Genomic DNA, 6,000 nt, shown 5'->3' on the forward strand with positions numbered 1-6,000 from the left:
CTGTGGGTAGAACTGGATAAATGGAATTCCACATTAAGCAGAATTCTGCGTCTGTCATCCTTTGCTCGAAATTCTGAGAGGGGCATCGTAGTTGTGATATGTGTGATGCAGTCTGCTCGCGCATAGCGTTGTGTAGTATTCCATGGTGAAGGGCCAGCTTACTCAGGGAACTTCCCACAGATAAGGTGATAAAGGGGGGACGTTGGTTCAATAGGATGTTGTGGGGGACTCGGTATCAGAGGCTCAAAACTTCTGTGAGTCCTCGGAGAGTAGCGCTGCCAGAGACCCTGTGGGCAGGAAGGACACATTCACATGCGTGGTGGTAGAACGGCTGCCCTCCACAGATGGCTGGCTCCAATGCGGGCCCGTCTGGGACACTGTGCAAGTGGCTGGTCGATCCCCTCAGGGGGTGGTCCCGATGTGGGGGCCCCGCGTTGGTCTCTGCTATTGGCAGGTTGGATACTAGGCAGTGAGAGTAACTGAATGAGGCCTGATGGGAGGCAGTCTGTACTGTTCTGCCACGGCTTCTCCACGCAGCTGTTGGCCTGCACCAGGTCGGCCAGTGACAGAGGCTGGCTGTCCCCAGCTGGCTGGGCCATTCTGCCGTGAGGATTTCATCCTGTGTGGTTGCCCTCTGGAGGTGTTCCAAGTAATTGAAAAAGAGAGAGCGATGTTCCCACTTTGCGTGTACTCCCTTTGGCCCCTCCACATGTTGCTTTCACAGACCACCTTCTTCCCAATCTTCCGCCTCCCTGACCTTTAGACCCCGCTAACGAGTCTTCATATATTCTTACTTTGGGTCATTTCTTTCTGCACAAAACGGGTGATCAGGTGCACCGCCCAGAGCTCTGTTGATCGACAGGTACTGTCTTTCAAGGCCACCCCAGAGCGCGGCCACAAGCACCAGCGGTCTTTCCTCCGGCTTGGGCCAACACCAAGCTGACCCATCTGTGTGAGCCACTCTCAGCCTTTCTCGCAGCCCGTCAGCCAGTCATGCAGCCACAGCTGTGAGCTGAGGGGCAGGTGCTCACACAGTGACGACAGAGGACAGGGCGGTCTGGGCTACCTGCTTGGGGAGCTTACTTGGGTCTCCAGCTCTGCTCTGGAGCATTTCCATTTTATGCTGTTTTGCTGCTGGGCCCACCCAATCTTGCGGGCGGGTCTGCAAGAACCGGGTCTTGGTTCTATCTTGTTCTACTGCCACTTAATGTCTCCTTCTCAGATGCTCTGTCTCCGCTGAAGCCCTCGTGCACCCCAAGCTGCTTTTCCAATGGCGAAGGCTTTCTGTGCAGATGGCAGGACTTCGCATCAGAGCCCCAGGAACTTTTACCGTGACTCCCTTATTGGTGTTCACTGCAAAATCTACATGGAGTCTTTTCCCATCCCAGGTACATGCAGTACCATAAGGTTTGCCAAGTCTCACGGCCCAAGCAGAAGGGCTCCTTTCCCTGCCCCCAGGACCTCTGGTAGATCCCCCTCCTGCTCTTGGCCCCAGCCAGAGGTCGCAGCCTCCTCATGTCAGCGGGGATAGGAATCAGAGCAGTGTTCTCAAGTGTGCAACACGCTGCCTACGGCATCCAAAATGCCTACCACGCATTATACTTCCTTTTTAGCGGAGGCCTATCCCAGATGCAGTGCTTTTTCTTTTACTTTGGAAGGACTGTCCTGCCGTGTCCCAGACAACTGGACCCCTCCTATCTTCACTGACCGAGCAGCTGCCTGGATCCTCGGAGGGTTTATTCCCTCCCCTTTGCAGCACACATACTTTACCAAGGACTAGCAAACTGCCATCCAGTTCTATCGATGTTCTGTGTTATCACAGTGGACCAGTGTGACATTCTGATGAAGGCTGACAACTGCACTTCCCAATGTTGGTCTCAGGGCTCCGTTACAATTCTTCAGAATGACTGAGTCTCCCAAAGAGACTTTGTTTACATGAGCTATCTCTATGTATACTTACTGGAATATACATTTAAATGGACAAATTTAAGACCTATTTGTGTATTAATCTGTTAGCGATAAAATAATAAGTCCATTACATGTTTACATAAATAGCATGTCTTTAGGAAAAATGACTATATTTTTTCAGAAAAAATTTTTGAGTGGCATTGTTTAACATTTTTGCAAATCTTTTCAAGACAGCTGGAATCTCATATCTGTTTCTGCACTCCATCTGTTGTGATACGTTATTTTGGTGTAAGTTTATGAAGAAAATTTAGCCTCACAGAAATATATAGTTGAAAAGTGGAAGACTGTATTAATAGTCTTTTTAGATAATTGTGGCTATTTTTCTATGATGGTATATCAAAACTCAATATGTGGTAGTTTCCTAAAGGTTTGTTGTGATGTGGAATCTGAAATCCTTATCCTGCTCTTTCTGTACCCCGTTAGTGTCCATTGGTCTATTTTGCCTTTTGAAATGGATCTTTTATCCCTTTGTGATTTTTGTAGCATCATGCACTGGTCACTGATGCAACTTCCAGATGTTGACACATTTCATCACCTAACGTCAAAGACTCACGTTTGTTAATATCACCACCAATCGCATCAGAAAGGCCTTTAAATATTGGGAAGCTGTCAAGTTCACTGTGGTGGATATGAGTTTTCCAAAACTCTAATTTTCCCTTGAAAGCTCACCTTTTCTTATGGGCAACAAACACTATCCATTGTTTTGCCTGAAGTGAAGGCTCACTTCATTCATTTTGAGAAAATATCTGCCAAATACCCAAGACGCCATAATGATAGTTTATTATCTGTCAGTAGTTCTCTCAAGTAAAAATGGTGTTTCACTTAAAAAAAAAAGCTATTAGTTCAACTCTAGCAATCACATGTGTGCTGTTCCTTAAGACAACCATCGTCTTTCAGTGCGTGCTGGAAACGCAGTACGCATACCTTCGGTTTGTTACACCGACATTTTTTTTTTTTTTGAGATTTTATTTATTTGACACAGAGAGAGACAGCCAACAAGAGAGGGAACACAGCAGGGGGAGTGGGAGAGGAAGAAGCAGGCTCCCAACCGAGGAGCCTGATGTGGGGCTTGATCCCGGAACGCCGGGATCACGCCCTGAGCCGAAGGCAGACGCTTAACGACTGAGCCACCCAGGCACCCCTGTTACACTGACTTTTAAAAAGATGTGTATTCAAAGGTCAGGATTTAATATAATTAATAATATATAATTTAATATATTGATGTAATAGAATTCTATTACTATAATTAATGTAATTTAATATAATTAATGCTTCCTTAGGAACTTCTTCAGTGAAACTGGCCATTTTTTCTTTGGTTTTCTTCCTGTGGGCGCACGGAGCAAGGAATCCCAGTGATGACGCTGCAATCTGACTCCATTGCTCCGATCCGTGCTCAGCTGCCCACAGGCTAACTCACCATCGCTTTCACACCCTCAGTGAAAATGTCAACCCAGTGAAAAAAGCAAACGGTATCTTAATATTATTGTGAAAATAGTTTTGACCTTGAAGACCCGCTGAAAGGGGCTGAGGGGCTCCTTGGGGTTTACAGACCACGCTTTGAAAACCACTAGTCTAGATGATCCAGGGTCCTCCAGACTGTTTTATGACACAGAGAGGGGGAGTTAAGGTAGCTTTGGAGCAAGAAGGTCAATGTCTGCCATTGGCTGTTTCAAGTGAGTTCCAAGTGCTTTGATTGTCCTGTCTGATGGGAATGGGAAATAGCTCAGAGGCCAGCTCAGCGTCTGCATGCCAGTCCTGGAAGCCACGTTAATCCACTCCAGCAGATAGGCCAGGTCAGCTGGATCTGCAACGGGCTGTGCAACTGTGCTAATCATACTTGATTAAGTTAGGTAGATCACTGTCATCGGCCAGGATCCAGATGATGTTGTAAGGATTAAGTAGTGAATAGTGTGCGGATAAGACAAGCAGGTGATAATCTCTGCCATTTCCCTTCAGCTGTGTTGTTATTTGCTATCTTGGAGACTTCCTCTTGGCCTTCCCTATTATAACAGTTTTTACCCCACAGGGTCAACCAACCAATGTGGGGTTCTGCCAACTACCATAAATGCATTCTAATCCTATACTTGGGAACTGGAGAAATAACCACCGGGGAAGGCCCACTGACCCAGCACATCCACTCTGATCTGGACCTTGACCATTTATTGGCTGGCCTCCCATCGTTCCTGCTCCGACAAGACCATAGTAGCACTTTGGATTCCTAAATAATAGTGTTAATTCAGACTGTGTCCAACAGTCCTCAAAAGGTCTGGTTATTTCCTATCCTCCATGCACAGTTAGCTGTGCATGATAGCTCCCAGTTCTTTGGGGGGAAGGACTGAGGCTATTTCTCCCGAGTGTACCTGGTTCTGCATTGTAGGGTCATTTATCATAGATACCTGCCTTCTCCTTCAGCCCATGGGTCCTGGGCCTGAGAAGTGGTTCAGGGGTGATCACTGGGCAGGTCATTGTGGCTCTCTTCTTAGCGCTATCTACCATCAGCCTCCTCATCGTCCATGCTTGGTTTGTTTTGGGTGCATACCTTACCCAGTACTCTTGCTGACTAGCCATCTATCTAGGCTCGACAGTCACTGTGCTCCGTTCACAATCTCCATAGCTCACTGAATGCATCCTCCTGCCAGCCACTCTGACCTTGTCATTTGTTGCAGTAATTATGGGAGGAGCACGATGTTATCTGAGAGGTGCAACTTCTATAACCATGTCCTGATCTTATTTTATAAGATTTCAGTAACAATTTAGCATCTATTTATTCCTGGATTCACCTTCTTCAGAATAATTATGCTTTTTTAAAAAGTTATCTTAATTTTTATATTACAGTGTTTCCACTCAGAGAGCTTTAATTGTGCCTATATTAAACATGAAAAACAGTAGTTTACTTGGGAGATCTTTTTTTTTTCTGATTTTGTTCTTTCAGCAAATATTTATGAAGCCTAATACATTTTAGGCTCTGTTGGGTGCGATAGAAAAACAACAATAAAGAAAAGTTGTCTGACTTGAGGAATTAATTACTCAGCCTCATGAATTGCCTATGACTGGAACAGTCAACCAGTTAATGTAGTTCATTCAGGAAGACATGGGATTAGGGGCCAATAGTTTGTGCTTGAGCCAAAAGAGTGTAGCAGGTGGTCTATTACCCTGGGGTTGCTCTGAATGATGACCTGTCATCCTTGCTACACATTCTCCCTGACCACGTCTATGTGTGTTGTCCTATGCTGATGGACCCAGAGAATGACCCAGAGTTAGTGGTCTCCAAATGAGGTACATGGATGCAGGTGTGGGTAAGGCAGTCAGTGGGGGTTTAGGCTGAAAATAACTTCTACTTGTAACCTTTACCCTTTGAAAAAGGGGAAAAAACACACTCTATCATATAAAATCTAGACTGTGACTAGCACATTTCTTCTCCTGGTCATAGGATGTGTATGGAACTTGAGATACCCTGAATGAAACGTAGGATCTCCCCCAGCACCTCATTCTTTCAGCTGTCAGTATATCGTGACTTGTGGTTGTTTTCTACTCTTCAGTAGATTAGATGAAGAAAAAAGTAGACTTTGTATGTATAAACAGGGGTAAGCAATTGTGTTAAAATTGTGGGGACCACTGTCTCTTAAGCTGTAAACTAGATGCATGCTAGTCACTCCATCCATGATCCATTTCCATTTTCTTCTTGACAAAGCAGCAGCCTGGATTTTGGTGGCCATTATTAAGCATGTGGAGAAGGTGAGCCTTTAGGTCATGCAGAATGGCTCCTCTGGTTATTTTTATCTTCTATCGCCTTTGGAAAAATTGGTTGGGAATAACACTGAGTTCTATGAATTGTTTTGGTCTTTCCCTTACCACTAAGTGGTCTCTTAGGGCAGCTATGGACTGAATTGTACCCCCCCCCATTCCTATGTTGAAACCCTAATTCCCAATGTGACTGGTGACTGTATGTGGAGATAGTCTTTAGAAGGTTAAATCCAGTCATGAGGGTGGGTCCCTAATCCAACAGGATTATGGCCTTAGAAGAGAAAGATA

This window comes from Ursus arctos, unplaced genomic scaffold, assembly GCF_023065955.2.
Source record: "Ursus arctos isolate Adak ecotype North America unplaced genomic scaffold, UrsArc2.0 scaffold_3, whole genome shotgun sequence".
In the NCBI taxonomy this organism is placed as follows: Eukaryota; Metazoa; Chordata; class Mammalia; order Carnivora; family Ursidae; genus Ursus; species Ursus arctos.